The sequence below is a fragment of the Geotrypetes seraphini genome, chromosome 9, assembly GCF_902459505.1.
Source record: "Geotrypetes seraphini chromosome 9, aGeoSer1.1, whole genome shotgun sequence".
Taxonomy (NCBI): Eukaryota; Metazoa; Chordata; class Amphibia; order Gymnophiona; family Dermophiidae; genus Geotrypetes; species Geotrypetes seraphini.
Genome location: NC_047092.1, coordinates 81,888,686 through 81,908,322, shown reverse-complemented (window position 1 = coordinate 81,908,322; position 19,637 = coordinate 81,888,686). Strand labels below are relative to the sequence as shown.

Here is a 19,637-nt window from a genome sequence, read left to right as displayed (position 1 = left end):
AAATCCATCTTTATTAAGCCAAAAACTTTGCTAAGTTACAGCTTTTATGTAAGAGATCCAATTCAAGTATTTTTTTTCTTTTGGAATTTCACAAAGTAAAAACTATACAGCCTAGGACAGAATTTGGCTTCCTATAATTCATAGCCCTTTAAAAAAAATGTGTTCTGGGATGAATGCCCTGAGCTAGGAACACTTCCTTTAATGTTAAAGCAGGAGATCCCTGCCCTGTCATCTCCTTGCAACACACAGTCAGGTTTTCAGGATACCCATGATTCGTTCATGCAAATTTCTCTCATGCATACTTCATATCTTTTCATGTACATCTCATGCATATTCATTGTGGAGATTCTGAACACCTGACTGTGTACTGCAGACTGTGAGGAGAGCTTCAGTAACTGGTGTACAATTCAGAAACAGTCTTCCTTTATATCCCCACACCCCAAGGTAGAATGCTGCAATATTTTCTAGCCTACTGCTCATTTCTGAGGTACAAATTTGATACCTTATTTATTTGAAAACCATTTTTATTGGATGAAAGAAAATATAATTTTAAACAAAATAGTGCAATTTCCATCAACAAAGGATCTCAAGTACAAATATGATCATCCAAGCATAATCTCTCATCTATACTCAAACTTATCCCATCCTACCCCCCACCCTCCTTCCATACCCAAATTGAGCCCATACAAAAGATAAACACTTTACTGAAATTTAAGTATCCTGCTGCATGTTACTACGATTAATGTAAGCCAAAAGGGTTCCCAGATAACAGAGTTCTAACCCAGCTGCCCAATGAGATGTATCATTTGTATTCTCCAAAGAGACAATTCTGGGGGCATCACACACAATCCATTTAAGATGTATAGTTTTCATATCCAGCAACATTACTCTACACAAAAATCCTTTCCAGTACAATAGGTGTGTCAGTATGGACAAGTGGGTAATTTTCCCATCACTGTGAGCTCCGCAGAAGGAATCCACTCTGGATTTTTTTCTGTAACCCTCTTAACTTCACTGGGAGCTCTACTGCCACCTACAGTTTTTTTTTTTCCTTCTGTGTGCAAGCCTGAAAGAGTGTTTCTGTTCTGCTCTTTTTTTTCTTTATTTTACTCAGTGTTTTTCAGTTAGTTTTCGATGGTTTCAGTGCTTGGAGCTTCCTAATTTCAGGGTCAATCCTCCCTGCATGGAGAAGCAGACTGAGCTCTGCACCTGACAAGCCAATCCCTTGTGGTACCTGATGGCCACCCTGCATAAGTGTTTTTTGAGCTTGCTTTTACCATCCCTCACTCACAGCTTAGCAGGGGTTTGAGTTCAGGCTGTTAAGCATCCATAGGAAGCTCAGTGGTATCTCACAGGGTGCCGGCTGGATTTTCACTTCCCCCCCCCTTTTTTTTTTGTAGTCGGTCTTTGGGGGTAGGGGTTCAGTCAGACATCGGGCCTGACTGGCAGCCCAAAGATCAGCATTGGAAAGAACTTTCAGCACAAAGCAGTGATTTCTTCTCCTTTTAGAGCTACTGTACAGAGCTGAAGCAGGCTATAGCACTTTTCCAGTACAGGTCACAGTGAATAAGGCTGTTACAGCCTATGATGTGAATCGGCGGGGGGAGGGGGGTGTTAATTTGCATGTTTTGGTAGTTTATGCATGTTCCCCCTTTTAAAAAAAAACTAAATTTATTGGGGGGGATTTATCTTTGGGTTTTTTCCCAGAAATTTTTGGTGCCAAAATCCTGACAATGGCTATCTTAGATTTTTTGTAATCTTTTCCTTCCCCTTCCTCAGCCTTTATTGTCCATGGATGCACCTCCTGTATCGGGGGAGGCTGTGCCGCAGGCTAGTGCCTTAGATCCTATTATGGCCTTCAATCTTGGGGCTGATCCCACAGCCCTGACAGATTTCATTTCTGAGTCTTTGCATGAACTGAATTTAGACTCTCTGCCAGTTCCTTCTATTTACTCCTCCCTTATGAGTGGAGTGAGGGTTTAGTCTTCTATATTTCTCTGGCATCCAGACATTAATTACTTAGTCATGGAGCAGTGGGATTCTCCAGAGGGGTCTTTCAAGGTAGTGGATATGGATTTAAGGCCAGAGTCAGACAAAACTGAGAAAAACAGAGATGGATTTCGGATCCTGGTGATGAAGAAGACACCAAGCAGAAAAACGAGTCCATTTTTGCTGATAACACTGCTGAGTGGCTGGTTTTCTGGAAGCTTCCAATATGAGTCTGACAGGCTGAGAAAGGTGAAGATCAGCTGAACTCAGCCCGAGAGGTACCAAGCTGTCAGGTGTAAAGACTGACAGCTGGGATGTAGACAAGAACTATGATTCTGCAAGAGAAGAGATGGAAAAATTGGCAGAGGTACTGGCTTCTTGATGCTGAGTTGAAGTAGAAGGGAGAACCAAGGCTGTCTGGGCCACTCAGGAGCTATATCATAGTGGCTGACTCCTGCTTGGCTTTGACAAGTGTCTTGAGAATGAGAGGGATGGGTGGAAATGCATAGAGAAACTTGTGTGTTCAATCCAGAAAAGCATCCACCTCCAGACAATGAGGAGAGTACAGTCTGTAGAAGAACTGGGGCAACTTGTTGTTGTGGGGGGATGCAAACACATCCACTTGAGGAGTCACTCATTGAGAGAAAATGGGATGAGAGCTGCTAAATTGAGCGTCCATTTGTAATGTTGAAGAAGTCTTTTGAGTTTGTCTGCTAAGAAATTCTGTTTTCCCTGAATATAGCTTGCTTTAAGAAAGATGTTGTGAGCAATCACCCAAAGTCATATCTTCTGAGCCTCTTGACAGAGAAGGAGAGAACCCATCCCTCCTTGCTTGTTTATACAGTACATGGCGACTTGATTGTCTGTGCGGACTATAAGGACACGATTGACTACTAAATGCTGAAAAGCTCTGAGAGCATAGTAAATCGCTCTGAGTTCCAAAAGCTTTATTTGAAAGCGTTGTTCTCTGGGGAACCAGTGACCTTGAGTAAGAAGGCCATCTAGATGAGCTCCCCAGGGATTGCTTCTTACACAGCCGCAGATTGCATACGAAGAGCCGACGCCGACTGTGGACGACTGCAGCAAGGGAGCTGGCCAGAAAACTACCTGCTGGAGGGAGGCACAGAAGGGAGGGAGGGAGAAGCTGGGCTGCACGAAACTCCTTGTTGGGCCACGGGTTGGACACCCCTGCTATAGAGCATTCTAAAGAAACATCCTGGAGTTAGGGGCTAGTGTGGAAATATGTCTCCTGAGTAGACCACACTCCTAGATGTAAAGCCCATCTACATGAGTTCTCCATCCCAAGTTTGATGCATCCATCATGAATACCTTCTGAGGAGGTGGAATTTGGAATGGGAGCTCCACAGTCAGATTGGATCGAATCATCCACCAGAGAAGAAATCTGAGTTATATCTGGAAGGACCTGGATGACAGCTGTTAGGTTCCCAATTATATAAGACCACTGGGAAGCTAGGGTCCATCAGGCTTCTCTCAAATGGATACATGCCATGGAGTAACATGCACTGTAGAGGCCATGTGGCCCATCAATCTCAACATGTGCCAAGCTGAGACCGGCTTGCTGCTTTGGACCTGCAAGGCTAGAGTGTCATTATTTTCTTTGACCATGCTTGGGGAAGGTAAGCCTGAGTTTGCAGCAGGATGGTGGATAAAAATCAATCATTTAAAAAAATAAAGATATTATTTTGTAAAATTTAAATTGGAATTTTTAAATTTTAAATTAGTTTTTATTTAAATAAAATTCTTTTTTGAGGAAATAAAATCTATCTAAAGGTAGTTTTCTATTTAATCTATCTAAAGGTAGTTTTCTATTTAAGATACATTATACAGTCAAACCTCGGTTTACGAGTAACCCGGTTTGCGAGTGTTTTGCAAGACAAGCAAAACACTCAGCAAACTTTTGACTCGTAAACCGAGCATTGACTCGATTTGCGAGCCCCCACCTGACCCGACCGCGGGAACCAACAGTATTGCTCCCCCCGAGGCCACCGGCGCTTCTATCACCTCTTCCCCCCCCCTCCCCGACTGGCTCTGTCCTTACCCCTGCACCGCCGGTGATAAAAGTGCCTGCCGCCGGTCTGCTGCTGAGCCTTGAGCATCTGCGCATGCTCAAGGCTCAGCAGCAGACCAGCGGCAGGCACTTTTATCACCGGCGGTGCAGGGGTAAGGACAGGACCAGTCGGGGAGGGAGGGGAAAGAGGCGATAACAGCGCCGGTGGCCTCGGTGGAGCATGGGAGTCGGGGTGGTTTCCGGCAGGAGTGAGCCAGCACTTGAGAGTCCAAGCAGAGGGGGTAGTGGCATCCGGGGGGGGGGAGGGGGGGAGCGGCAGAGCCAACAGTGTCCAGTTGGGCTCTGTGGCGGCGGTGGTGGCGTTTGCTTAGCGAGCACCACTCGCAGTGAGAGTCAGCGAACAGCAGCAGAGGAGGAGAATTGGAGGAGCCACGTGGATGGCAGAGGCAGCGGTGGAGGCGTCCCTAATGGTAATTAAGTTTTTGGGGATGTGGAACGAATTGTTCAAGTTTACACTAACTCTTATGGGAATAGTTGCTTTGATATACGAGTGTTTTAGTTTAAGAGCATGCTTCTGGAACGAATTATGCTCGTAAACTAAGGTACCAGTGTAGTCCAAAAGATATTCATGATGAAATAAGAATTTGTTTTTAATTATGTAGCATGGAGGCTGTATATTCATGCAATATTTAAGTTTTTTCATAAATGAATTCCATTAACCATTCATAATGTCAAGCACAATTTTTCTGTCTAGAAGATATCACAGATAATTGGTTTTGCATTTCTCAAAACTGTGAATTTGTGTTTGCAGAGATAACATGCTGCTTCTTGTGAATTGTGGATATCCAAAAGTTCGGACAGAAAAAGGAGGTGCTGCTATTGGGTGATTTCAATTTGCTGGATGCGGATTGGAACTTTCCGTCTGCGGAATCAGAAAGAAGTAGGGAGATTGTGAATGCCTTTCAAGAGGCTCTGCTCAGACAAATGGTGAAGGAACCCACGAGGGAAAAAGCGATACTAGATCTGGTCCTCACAAATAGGGAGAGTATCTCTAATGTTCGAGTGGGTGCCCACCTGGGAAATAGCGATCATCAAATGGTTTAGTTTAATATAATGGCTAAGGTGGAGGGCGGCCACACAAAACTCAAAGTCTTAGATTCCAAACGAACGGACTTTAATGCAATGGGAGAGTACCTGAAGAAAGAGCTGTTAGGATGAGAGGACATAAGAGAAGTAGAAAAATAGTGGTCTAAGCTGAAAGGAGTAATAAAAACGGCTACTGACCGTTATGTGAAGAAAATAAATAAAAACAAGAGAAAAAGAAAACCGAAATAGTTCTCTAAACTTGTGGCGGAGAAAATAAAGGCATAAGAGCTGGCGTTTGTGAAATATAAAAATATCCTAAAAGAAGCCAAGAGAGATACATCTTGTGAAAGTGCAAGCGGAAGGGCAAATGGCTAGAAATGTAAAAATGGGAGACAAATTTTTTCAGATATATTAGTGAAAGGAAGAAGATTAAAAATAGAATTTCAAGATTAAAAGATGATATCTATCTATCTATATATGGAGAGTGATGAGGAAAAAGCAAACATGTTAAACAAATACTTCTGTTCTGTGTTCACGGAAGATCTTGGAGAAGGACCGAGATTGTCTGGCAAAGTTACACATGAGAATGCAGTAGATACCACACCGGGGGTAAATGCTGCATCAGGGTATGAATAAAAAACAAACATCCCCCCCCCAAATGGGTAGGGGCCTGTGCCCACCCAGACCCATCCGTAGCTATGCCATCAGAGAAAATGTCCAGGAGACCGATGATTTGTAAGCAGCACACCCAGGAATGGTAGGACTAGATTTAAGACTATCTCAAAGTTTTCAGGAATACTAAATCTCCACTAAACCTGCTGAGGTTTCCTTAGATAATCTTTGTATATATGCATGTTCATAATATACATTATTTGCTATGATTTAAGCAACCTTATTAAAAATACATATCCATTTATATACGCTTTTAATTATTTAAAATATAAAGAGATTAGGTTCTTACCTTGCTATTATCTTTTCTAGTAGATGTGTGTGTCATTCTGGATGATAGGGTATTCTCTCCACGAGCCATGCAGAAGGTATCCACTCCAGATTTTTTATTTCTCCTCCTTCACCAGAGGTCTCTGCTGCTCCTTTCAGTCTGTACCAAAGCAGGCAATAGCCCTATATAGCAACACATAAGGAGGGATACAAGGAGACTCCCTGAAATACAATGCTGTTCTGCTCTGAAAATATAACCAACATGTTAAACATTACAGTCAAATACCCATACAGATCAGAAACATGTACTGAATTCAAATACTCCCCAATGAGCTACAGCAGTACATCATTCTTCATACTCATGAGGGCTGACTGACATAAAAATCTCAGTTTTGACTTGAACTATCTAATCAAGAGAGGAGGCAGGCGTGGAAATAACAGGAAGGGCAGGGCTCCAGAATGACACACCTATCTACTAAAAAAGATATTAACAAGGTAAGAACCTAATCTCTTTTTCTAGTGTAATAGGTGTGTCCTTCTGGGTGATAGGGTCGTACAAAAGCAGTCCAGGAAATCTAGGATGGGACCTCTGCACCTGCTCAGATATTTGAGTAAGCGATTAATCAAATACTTATTAAACTTGAAACTCACAACACTGAGGACCCAAATGCAGTATCCTCTCTTGCCACCATATCCACTCTCTAACACTTGGAGAATGTATACCAAGTGGACCAGGGCACTGCCCCTCACAGCTCCTTGGTGAAAGTGCCCAAGCTTCCACTCACAAAGTAGTTATGCTTCTAGTTGAATGTGCCTTCCCAGAGACCGGCGACTGCTTGCCACAGGCAATATATGCTGACAAAATGGCCATGCTAATCCATCTGGAAATGGTGGCTTTGCGAAGCTAGTCTGCTGCGTTGAGCTTAACTGGTGAGCTCATAAATATGAGTCAGAACTCATAAGAAACCTCTAGGTAATGTAGAAGTACTCTCACATCCAACTTTTTCAGAATCTGTTTCCTTCTTCACTGACCTTGTGGACTGGAACGCCAGTAATCTTACTTATTGATTGACATGGAAGGCTGAAACAACCTTCGGCTAAAGGAATTAACCGGTGCATGGAGATCCCTGTCTCTGTGATCTTGAGGAAGGACTCTGCACAAAAGCACCTGTAGCTTCCAAACTTTTCTTGCTGACATTATGACCACAAGGAAAATAGTCTTTATGGTAAGATCCATCAAGGACACTTCTTTAAGAGGCTCCTATGGAGCCTGACTGAGGTCAAGGAAGACCACATTAAAAAAAAGTCCAGGATGGAAACGGGTGTTTCACGGATGGTCTGACTCTGAGCCTTAGTGCCTCTTTTAGAGATCTGGCTATGTCTGGATGAGAATCTTGGGCCCAGAAACAGGAAAATCCTGCCACTTGGACCCAAAGCAATGCCACTGCATGACCCTTGTCAAGGCTTGTTTGCAGGAAAGCTACTACCACCTCGAAGCATAGAAAGGCTCCACCTCCTCCTTAATGCACCAGTGCTGAAACATCTTCCAGCTTTAGCATAAGCAGAAACCATCATAGGCTTTTTGCCTATGAGGAGAGTAGCAATAACTACCTCTGAGATTCCTTTGAATGCTAATGCCACGTGCACAAGAGCCATGCTGTAAGAGCAATCTGGATATTCTATGACCATTGGCCTCTGAAAGAGAAGGTCCGTCTGTACCTGCAGTCTGAGACCTATGCACATCCGCAGACACAAGAGGCCTACATACCATGGTCTGTGCGGTCAATCTGGTGCCATGAGGAGGACTCTCTCTAGATGATTTGGTGCCTTGCGCTGAATTGTCTGCCCTCCATTGTCGGCGAGCTGGTGTCTTATGCGCGACTGACTATGAACCAATGAAAAAAACTGTACAATGGCCTTCTAGCCACACAAGCAGCAAAACTAGACTACCAACTCTTCAATTTATTGATAATGACTCCAAACTACAAATCATTCAGAAAAGAAATAAAAACCATTCTATTCAAGAAATCCTTGAAGACAAACTAACACTGCAAGACTCATCCCAATTCTCTGAAGAATCTCGCTCTACTCTTCAATTTCCTCTGGAAATGACCAGATAACTCCTTTTGTAATCCGCCTTCAACCAGAATCGGTAATGACGGAATAGAAATCACTAATGTAATGATTTGCAATTCTATGGAGTATCCACTTTATCAGGGACCTTGGAAGAAACACGTATAATATATACAGTGGTACCTCGGTTTACGAGTGCACCGGTTTGCGAATGTTTTGCAAGACAAGCAAAACCGGCACCTCAGAAACCGAGCTTGTCTCGATTTGCGAGCGGTGCCCCCCACGCGATCCAGCACCCTCCCCCCGCGATCTGGCATCCCCCCGCTCGCGTCGCACCCCCCCACAGCGATTTGAAATCCCCCAGCACCCACCCGAACATGCTTACTCCCATTTGGCCACCGGCACCGGCACCAACGCACAGGACATGTTAGTGCCCGAAGATCTGTGTCTTCTTCTTTGCTGGGCCTTGAGCATCTGCGCATGCTCAAGGCCTTCAAGTTCATGCTTGGAGAGAGTGTGAACTCGAAGGCCTTGAGCATGCACAGATGCTCAAGACCCAGCAAAGAAGAAGACGTAGATCTTTGGGCACCGGCACGTCCTATGTGTTGGTGCCGGTGGCCAGATGGGGGTAAGCAGCATGTTCGGGTGGGTGCTGGGGGATTTCAGATCGCGGCGGGGGGGGGGGGGGTGCGATGCGAGCGAGGGGATGCCGGATCGTGGGGGTAGGGTGCCGGATTGCTGGGGGGGTGGCGGATCACGTTGGGGGGGCCTTCGGGGGGAACAATGCCTGTTCTTGGGGGGTGGGGGTAGAGCAGCGCTGCTGGCCTCAGGGGGTGGGTGGGAATGTATCAAGCGAGTTTCCCTTAGTTCCTATGGGGAAACTTGCTTTGATATACGAGTATTTTGGTTTACGAACATGCTTCTGGAACGAATTATGCTCGTAAACCAAGGTACCATTGTATATATTTTTTTGCCACAACTGGATAAGAGCGTTCAGCCCTGTGCTTCCAGGCTATGACCTTTGACTGAAGAATCGGTATGCCTTTTTGTTTCTCATTGTAGCCATCAAATTGAACGTTGGGCAACACCAGAGACAAACAAAGGACTGGAAGGCTGTGGTAGATAACATCCTTTTTCCTGGGACTAAGAACATAAGAATTGCCACTGCTGGGTCAGACTAGTGGTCCATCGTGCCCAGCAGTCCGCTCCTGCGCGGCCTTTAGGTCAAAGACCAGTGCCCTGAGTCCAGCCCTACCTGCGTATGTTCTGGTTTAGGAGGAACTTGTCTAACTTTCTCTTGAACCCTAGAGGGTGTTTTCCCCTATAACAGCCTCCGGAAGAGCGTTCCAGTTTTCCACCACCCTCTGAGTGAAGAAGAACTTCCTTACGTTCGTACGGAATCTATCCCCTTTTAACTTTAGAGAGTGCCCTCTCATTCTCCCTATCTTGGAAAGGGTGAACAACCTGTCTTTATCCACTAAGTCTATTCCCTTCATTATCTTGAATGTTTCAATCATGTCCCCTCTCAGTCTCTTCTTTTCAAGGGAGAAGAGGCCTAGTTTCTCTAATCTCTCACTGTACGACAACTCCTCCAGCTCCTTAACCATTTTAGTCGCTCTTCTCTGGACCCTTTTGAGTAGTACCGTGTCCTTCTTTAAGTAAGGCGACCAGTAGCTGGACACAGTATTCCAGGTGAGGTCGCACCATGGCCTGGTACAGCGGCATGATGACCTTCTACGATCTGTTTGTGATCCTATTCTTAATCATTTCTAGCATCCTGTTCTCCCTTTTCGCCGCTGCCGCACATGGCTTCATCGACTTGTCAGCCAGTATTCCCAGGTCTCTTTCCTGGGGGGTCTCTCCGAGTACTGCCCTGGACTAATGTATGCCTCCTAAAGTAATTGGCCTGGACATTGTCCACTCCCGCTATATGTACCGCCAAAAGAGCCTAAAGGTATAGCTCTGCCAATCGGCACAATAAGTGGTCCTCCTTGGCATCGACATACGCCACTGCTGTAGCATTGTCCAAGAAAACTCAAGACTGCCTGACCATCCAGCCTCTTCTCCAGCTGCTGCAACGCCAAACAAATGGCCCAAAGCTCCACTCTGTTAATCAACTACTTCCTCTGGAAGGTCAACTAATGCCATTTGACTGGACATCCATTGAAGTGAACTCCCCAGCTGAACAGGCTGTGGTCACAATCATCCATAAAGCTATTCTGAGAGGCATGCCTCATGTGGATTGTGCCACCACAACATACTGGCATGGGATTTTGGAGGTCACGGCAGAGTCATCTGCAGGGAGACTGATTGCTGAAGCTACCGCTATAGGTTGCATGTGAGCCTTTGCCCATGGGACCATGTCTATAGTGGATGCCATGGATCCTAGCACTAGAAGATAGTGACATGTGGACAGAGCTGGCATGGCCATCCTGTTCATTATCCAAGTACAAAACTTCTCTCTGCGTGCCTCTGGAAGATACACACAACCTTCCAGAGACTGGGAAGAGACCAGTTGGCTCTTTTGAAAATTCACTACCTGAGTCATTGCTTGTTTTCCTTCTGAGAACAACAGAACCCAGATCAGTCAGTTCTCCAAGAATGGATGCACTTGCAAACCTGTTCTGCAGAGATAGCAATACTCTACCGATACTTACCGTAACAGTTGTTATCCAGGGACAGCAGGCTGCTATTCTCACTAATGGGTGATGTGATCCAACGGAGCCCCGATGCGGACGCCTCACAAGCAGTCTTGCTTAAAGAAACTCGAAATTTTGAGTTGCCCGCACCGTGCATGCGCGAGTGCCTTCCCGCCCAGCGTAGGGCGCGTCTCCTCAGTTCAGATAGCTAGCAGAGAAGCCAACCCAGGGGAGGTGGGTGGGACGTGAGAATAGCTGCCTGCTGTCCCTGGATAACAACTGTTACGGTAAGTAACATTGCTTTATCCCAGGACAAGCAGGCAAGTATTCTCACTAATGGGTGACCTCCAAGCTAACCACAATGGGATGGTGAGAGAGTTGGCAACTTAGGAGAATAAATTTTGCAATACTTTTTGGCCAAACTGTCCATCCCGTCTAGAGAAAGCATCCAGACAATAATGAGAAGTGAAGGTATGAACCGAGGACCAAGTGGCAGCTTTACAAATCTCCTCAATCAGTGTCGATCTGAGGAAAGCTACATAAGCTGCCATCGCTCTGACCTTATGGGCTGTGACTTTACTGTGAAGGGGTAATCCAGCCTGGGCATAGCAGAAAGAGATACAAGCCGCCATCCAGTTGGAGATGGTACGCTTAGAGATAGGACGTCCCAACTTGTTTGGATCAAAGGAGATGAAAAGTTGAGGAGCAGTTCTGTGAGTTTTGGTGCATTGGAGATAGAAAGCCAAAGCACGTTTACAGTCCAGAGTATGCAGAGCTGATTCTCCAGGATGAGAATGAGGCTTTGGAAAAAACACTGAAAGAACAATAGATTGATTGAGATGAAATTCCAAGACAACTTTAGGAAGGAATTTCGGATGAGTGCGAAGAACCACCTTGTCATGATGGAACACTGTAAAGGGTGGATCAGCAAGCAAGGGTTCGAGCTCACTGACTCAGCGAGCAGACGTGAGGCCAATGAGAAACACCACTTTCCAAGTGAGACATTTCAGATGAGCCCTGTCCATGAGTTCAAACGGAGGCTTCATAAGTTGAGAAAGAACAACATTGAGGTCCCAAACCAATGGAGGCGGTTTGAGAGGAGGATTGACATAGAAAAGTCCTTTCATGAATCTGGAAACCACAGGATGAGCAGAGAGAGGTTTTCCCTGAAGAGGCTGATGGAAAGCAGCAATTGCACTAAGGTGGACTCTTATCGAAGTAGACTTGAGGCCAGAATGAGAAAGGTGCAAAAGATAGTCCAAAACTGAAGACAAGGAGGACTGTTGAGGTTCCTGATGATGAGAAAAACACCAAGTAGAAAATCTAGTCCACTTTTGGTGATAGCATTGTTTTGTGGCAGGCTTCCGTGAAGCTTCCAAAACATTCCTCACAGGTTGAGAAAACTGGAGAGGAGTTATGTTGAGAGGAACCAAGCTGTCAGGTATAGAGAATGCAGGTTGGGATGAAGCAGAGATCCCCGATGCTGTGTAAGCAGTGAGGGAAAAACATGAAGAAGGTAAGGCTCCCTGGTGCTGAGTTGAAGTAGAAGGGAGTACCAAGGTTTTCTGGGCCACCGAGGAGCAATCAGGATCATGGTGGCATGGTCTGACTTCATCTTGACTAGAATCTTTTGAATGAGAGGAAATGTAGGAAACGCATATAGAAAGAGATTCGTCCAGTCCAGAAGAAAGGCATCTGCCTCGAGGCGATGAGGAGTGAAGATCCTGGAGCAGAACTGAGGCAGTTTGAAGTTGTGGGGGGGGGGGGGGGCAGCAAAGAGGTCTATCTGAGGCGTTCCCCACAGAGAGATGTGATGAAGGGGCGTGGAATGGAGAGTCCATTCGTGCGGTTGCAGAAGATGACTCAAGTTGTCCACCAAGGCATTGTCTGCCCCTTGAATGTAGACAGCTTTGAGGAAGGTGTTGTGGCGAATCGCCCAATCCCACACTTTCAGAGCTTCCTGGCAGAGGGAGGCCGATCCCGTCCCTCCCTGTTTGTTGATATAGTACATGGCGACTTGGTTGTCCGTGCGAATGAGGACCACACAGTCGTGAAGTAGATGTTGGAAAGCATTGAGAGCATTGAAAATCGCCCTGAGTTCCAGGAGATTGATGTGGCACTAGCGGTCTGTGCTGGTCCAATAACCCTGCGTGTGGAGACCATCCAGATGAGCCCCCCAAGCATAAGTCGAAGAGTCGGTAGTGAGAACCTTCTGATGAGGGGGTGTGTGAAACAGCAAACCTCTGGATAGATTGGAAGAGAGCATCCACCAGCGAAGAGACTGCTGCAGAGCAGGAGTGATCTGGATGTGACATGACAGAGGGTCGGAGACTTGCGTCCACTGAGATGCCTGGGTCCACTGAGGAATCCGGAGGTGAAGTCTGGCAAAAGAAGTCACGTGAACTGTAGAGGCCATATGACCCAGAAGAACCATCATATGTCTGGCCGAGATGGACGGGCGAGAGGACACCGAGTGACAAAGCTGAAGGAGAGCTTCCAGACGCTGAGGAGAAAGGAACGCTCTGAGTTGGGTAGTATCCAGCTCCGATGAAGGGAAGAGTCTGGGAAGGTTGCAGATGGGATTTTGGAAAGTTGATCTCGAACCCCAGACTCTGCAGGAACCATATAGTCCTCTGGGTCGCCAGGATGACTCCCTGAGAAGTGGAATCCTTGATGAGCCAGTTGTCCAAGTAGGGAAACACCTGAAGGCCATGGTTCCTGAGCGCTGCGGCCACTACAACCAGACACTTGGTGAAGACTCTGGGTGATGATGCCAGGCCGAAAGGGAGCACTCGGTATTGAAGAAGATGTCCCACCCGAAATCTGAGGTATTGACGGGAGGCCGGATGGATGGGAATGTGAGTGTAGGCCTCCTTCAGATCTAGAGAGCATAACCAGTCGTTCTGCTCGAGGAGGGGATACAGGGATGCCAGGGTCAACATGCGAAAATTTTCATTGACCAGATATTTGTTGAGCACCCTGAGATCCAAAATAGGATGTAGATCGCCCGTCTTCTTTGGAACAAGGAAGTACCGGGAGTAAAAACCCTTGTTCTGTTGAGCCAAAGGAACCGGCTCGACAACCCATTGCTGCAACAAAGCCTGAACTTCCTGAAGAAGAAGAGCGGTCTGGGTCAAGTTGGAAGGATACTCTCTTGGAGGATGTTCCGGAGGAACTTCATGGAACTGAAGAGAGTATCCCTCCCTTGTTCTGTTGAGCCAGAGGAACCGGCTCGACAGCTCGGAGCTGCAACAAAGCTTGAGCTTCCTGAAGAAGGGCGGTCTGGGTCAAGTTGGAAGGATACTCTCTTGGTAGATGTTCCGGAGGAACTTGATGGAACTGAAGAGAGTATCCCTCCCTTACGATGGAAAGGACCCAGAGGTCGGTGGTAATAGTCATCCATCGATGATAAAAATGATTGAGATGACCTCCTATCAGGGGAAATACAGGAAAGGGCAGAACGACGGACGTTATGCTCTCCATGAGACAGTCAAAAAGGCTGAGGAGCCTTAGGGACAGCAGATGGCTGAGGTTTCTGCTGCTGCTTTTGAGGGTGCTGTCTCTTAACAGGCTGGCGGATGGCAGGAGCCTGTTTAGGCGGGAAACACCTCTGGTAGATCAACGGTGGCCGTGATGGACAAGGAGGAACAGGCTTGGGCTTCGGACGAAGAATGGACTGGAAGGACTTCTCGTGGTCCGAAAGCTTCTTGGTCGCCGCCTCAATGGACTCATCGAAGAGGTCGGTACCCACACATAGAACATTGGCCAGCCTGTCCTGAAGATTGGGGTCCATGTCGATGGTCCTGAGCCACGCCAGCCGGCGCATGGCCACCGAGCAAGCAGTAGCCCGAGCAGAGAGCTCAAAGGCATCATATGAGGACTGCATCATCTGCAACTGGAGCTGGGATAAGGAAGCGAGAACCTCCTGGTACTCAAACTGTGCTCTAGAGCACAGTTCTTCAACCGCCGGTCTGCAAAAAATTTCTGCCTGTCTGCGCAGGGCCGGCGAGATCAAGTCGGCAGTTAAATTTCCTGCCGACTGCGGTTCCTCCCGACTGCAGTTCCTGCTGACTAATGTTCCTCCCAGCCTCAGGCGATCAAGACAGGCTGCCGACGTTGGGGTCTTCCCTCTATGAGTCTCGCCTGTTCGGAAACAGGAAGTTGAAACAAAATAGGCGGGACTCAGAGAGTGAAGGTCCTGATGTCGGCAGCCTGTTTTGATCGCCCCTGCCGAGTTGCTGAAGAGGGCTGCGGGGAAGTTGCGATTAGAACGGAGAGAGCTGCAGATTCAGGTGCAGGTGGAGGGAGATGGTCAGCGTGTGCGAGCAAGATCCTGGGGAGCCTTCACAGTGGCTGTCTCCCCTCCCACCAGCTCTCCTATTTGCCAGGGCAGTGATTTACCGGCAACTTCATGCAGGCAAGTACTGAGAGCTGCTGGAAGGGGAGACAGCCACTGTAGGAGGCAGGGAAGCTGCTGGATAAAGGGACAGCTGTTACTGGACTTGGAGAGAGTTAGGAGAGATGATGCTGGGAGGGGAGGAGGGAAAAGGATAGGAAGAGAGTTATATTTAAATCTTTTTTATTAATTTGATATAAGAAACAGAACACAGGATCAACCAATCCAGCAAGCAAGGTATCAAATCAACTCTACCCCAACCCAGTCATACCAACCCTCCCAACCACCCCCCCCCCTCCCATGGGAACAGCCTTGAACAGTTATCGAGTCAATTCAACAATCTACTGCGTACAGCTGGCGTCAACGTAGCATAAAAAGGCAACCAACAACGTAGATATAAAGAGCCTGATTTAGAGTTCATATCTTCAATGGCCAAGCGTTCATATCCCGCCAACTGGATCATCTGTGTTCGCCAATGGGAAACAGTTGGGGTATGTGGAGACAGCCAACATTGAAGAATAGTTTTAAGTCCCATAAAAATAGTCTTTTGAACAAACGCAGCAGCGCCTGGACGGATGGGTATTAAAGTAAGTTTCAACGTAAAGAGAAAGGTGTTCGTAGGCCTGCAGGTACAGTTCCAGATGGATTTAACATGTAAGCAAACACGTTTCCAATAAGCTTGTATGCCCGGACATAGCCAAAACATATGGCCCAAAGAAGCCCTCGGGGCCGCACACTTCAGGCAACAATCAGTAGCGCTCACATGTGCCCGAAAGGCCCGGACAGGGGCAAAATATGCCTGGACCAAAAACTTGTAATAGCGTTTAGGAAGAGAGTTAATGTTGGATAGAGGGAAAGAGGGAGGGAGAAGAAGGAGAAATGCTGCTGGAAGGGGAGGAGTGAAAGGGATGGGAAGAGAGTTAATGTTGGATAGAGGGAGGAGGGAAGGGAGAAGAAGGAGAGATGCTGCTGGGAGGGGAGGAGGGAAAGGGATGGGAAGAGAGTTAATGTTGGATAGAGGGAGGAGGGAGGGAGAAGAAGGAGAAATGCTGCTGGAAGGGGAGGAGTGAAAGGGATGGGAAGAGAGTTAATGTTGGATAGAGGGAGGAGGGAAGGGAGAAGAAGGAGAGATGCTGCTGGGAGGGGAGGAGGGAAAGGGATGGGAAGAGAGTTAATGTTGGATAGAGGGAGGAGAGAAGGGAAAAGGAAAAAAGGAAAGAAACAGCTGGCAGGGAGATTACAGGAGGGGAAGGGGGTCAGGGTGGAATGGAGAGATCAGATGGGGGAAAGGGGAGAGAGAGGAATGAGAAAGTAGAGAGACATTGATGCTGGAAAGGGGGTCAGCAGAGAAATGAGAGAGGGATAAAGATGCTAGATCTGGTTTAGGAGAGATAAAAATGAAGAAGGCAGTGAAGCTGGAATGAATGATGTAAAAAGGAGAGAGGAGGATCAGGCTGGATGGACAGGGAAGAGGGGCATAGAAAGAAGTCAGATACATATGGAAGGGGGAGAGGGCAGACATTGGATGGAACGGGCAGATGCTGGAAGGAAAAGAAGATGAAAGCAGAAATCAGAGACAACAAAAGGTAGAAAAAAATAATTTTATTTCTATTTTGTCATTAGAATATATCAGATTTGAAATACATATCCTGCTAGAGACATAACTGGGGACTGCAGTATTCTGTTAGCATGATATTTCTATGTAGCATTCTATAATAACTTGGCTTGTTCAGTTTTCTTGATAGTAGAGGGAATATATGTGAAGGGGAGGGAGACAGGGGTTTTGTTGGTCCATGCTCTGTATATTTGTATTTATAAAATCACAATTGTTCAGAATATTGTTTCTTTTTATACTTTAATAAAATACGTTCAATATAAAATCATAATTGCGGCTTGTGCAGATGGGATCAGATGGTTTGCGGGGACCGAGCTCGTGGAGATGGGGCGTAAACGGGTTTTTAAAATTTTAGTCCTAGTAGTTTGCCGGTCCACAAAATAATTATTTTATTTCTGCCGGTCCACGGGTGAAAAAAGGTTGAAGAACACTGCTCTAGAGTCCAGATAGGGCATGAACTTGTGCAGAACAGACAGGAAAAATTCAAAATAGGTGATGAAGTGGAAGTTATAATTAAGAACTCTGGATGTCATCATGGAGTTCTGATAAATTCTCCTGTCAAACCTGTCCATGGTCTTGCCCTCCCTGCCAGGTGGAACAATGGCATACACCTGGGAGGGGTGAGACCGCTTCAATGAAGACTCCACCAAGAGGGATTGATGGGAGAGTTGGGCACCATCAAACCCGTTATGGTGGACCGTGCGGTACCTGGCATCCAACTTGCCCAGCATAGAGGGAATGGAGTAGGGTGTTTCAAGACACTGAACAAGGTCTGATCCAGCAGCTTATGTAGAGGAAGCTTGAGGGATTCAGCAGGTGGTTGAGGAAGATGCAAAGATATTCCTTTGAAAACTTGGAACAGGTGTCCAGTTGAATGTCCAAATCAGCTGCCATGTGCCGAAGAAAGGAGGAGAAAGACAGCTGGTCAGCCAAAGCCGGGCCTCGAGAAGGACTCAATGAAGTCGAGGCCTCGGGATCCAACGAGGACGGGGATCGAGATGGAGAGAAGGACCCCAACGTGTCCTCGAGCTCCGGCATCGGAGGAGGGGAAGTAGCCGGTGGAGAATATTCCAGAAAAAGCTGTTTCCGATGAGGTGAGGCATGCCTGGACGAAAACCTCGAGCGATGGCGCGAGCCATGTCTGGAAGCAGGCCTCGACACACGAGGCGAGTGGGTCTTCATTGAAGCCCCCAGCTGGAAGTGGTGGATCGAAGCAGAGGTGGATGGCTGGAATCACCTCAAGGCACTCGCAAAGGCTCGAGCCCTTGCATCGAGTGAATTGGCTCCAACGGAGGCACTCGCAAAGACTCTACTCCTTGCATCGAGTGGATCGGTTCCAATGGAGGCACTTGCAAAGACCCTACTCCTTGCATCGAGTGGATCGGTTCCAATGGAGGCACTCGCAAAGATCTTACTCCTTGCATCGAGTGAATCGGTTCCAACAGAGGCATGGGCAAAGATTCTGCTCCTTGCGATGCATGCATCAATGCCAGACCAGACACTCGCAGAGACTCTGCTCCCTGTTAAGAGTGTACGTACTGCTGATGCACTGGAGGCAGCTCGACTTCGCGGGAGACCTCCGCTTGCATAGGCTGGATTTGAGAGAGAAGCTTGGGCCCCATGGTGGTAAAGAGCTCAATGAATTGCTTCTCAAGCAAGGTCTGGAACGAGGCCGGCAAGGATGGATCCGCATCAGCAATGGGACCATCTGCACGAGCCTCGCGCTCCTTAGAGGCAGTGGGAGAGTGCTTGGGCTTAGAAGCCTTGGACACTTTTAGCACTACTGGGGATATGGGCTGCTGTGCTACCTGACCTGAGGAGACGGAGGAAGGCATCGCAGCTGGCACCGAAGGCTGAGCCGTCACAAACGAAGCTGACTTGAGGATGCTCGGGGCCGCAGAAGTGGAAGGCTGGAGAGTAGCGGCTGACGTCGAAGGCGAAGCATCCTTCGATGAAGACAGCTCCGTTGAAGACTCCAAGCTGAACAGCGACTACCACAAGAAGCAACGACGCTTGAAAGCACGTGCTGTGAATGTGGAGCAAGGCCTGCACGATTTCGGAAGATGAGGCCCGAGACACCGAAGACAGCGTCGATGAGGGTCCATGAGCGAAATTGCTCGCTGGCACTTGGCACACTTTTTGAAACCACTAATAGGCCGGGACATAGGCCAGAAAAGCTCCGCCGCAAGATCGAAGCCGCGGGGCTGCAGCCACGTGGCCTGCCCGGTGGAACAGATGGAAGTTTTTTTGTTTTTGAAAAAACAAGAAAGCACGACGAAAAGCAACGATTCTGAGTAAAATAACCCAAAACCGCTGACTTTAAGAAGGTGCAAGTGAACTAACTTCATGCAGAGAGTCGAAGACGGACTTCTCGGCTCCGTGGAAAAGTAAGAACTGAGCCCTACGCTGGGCAGGAAGGCACTCGCGCATGCGCGGTGCGGCTGACTCGAAACTTCGAGTTTCTTCAAGCAAGACTGCTTGTGAGGCATCCGCATCGGGGCTCCGTTGGATCACGTCACCCATTAGTGAGAATACCTGCCTGCTTGTCCTGGAATAAATGTGGACAGAGCTGGCATGGCCATCCTGTTCGTTATCCAAGTACAAAACTTCTCTCTACGTGTCTCTGGAAGATACACACAACCTTCCAGAGACTGGGAAGGGACCAGTTGGCTCTTTTGAAAATTCACTACCCAACCCAGGTTCTGCAGAAATCAGACTACCTGAGTCATTGCTTGTTTTCCTTCTGAGAACAACAGAACCCAGATCAGTCAGTTCTCCAAGAATGGATGCACTTGCAAACCTGTTCTGCAGAGATATGCAGCTACCAATACCATCGCTTTGGAGAACGTGCGTTGAGTTGTCACCAGACCA

General features: G+C 47.3%; 1 protein-coding gene across 5 annotated transcripts in view; it reads right to left on the bottom strand.

The window, feature by feature from the left end:
• Window positions 1-19,637, bottom strand: part of AGK (acylglycerol kinase) — a 518,819-nt gene that overhangs the window by 390 nt on the left and 498,792 nt on the right. The gene's annotated exons all lie outside the window — the stretch shown is intronic.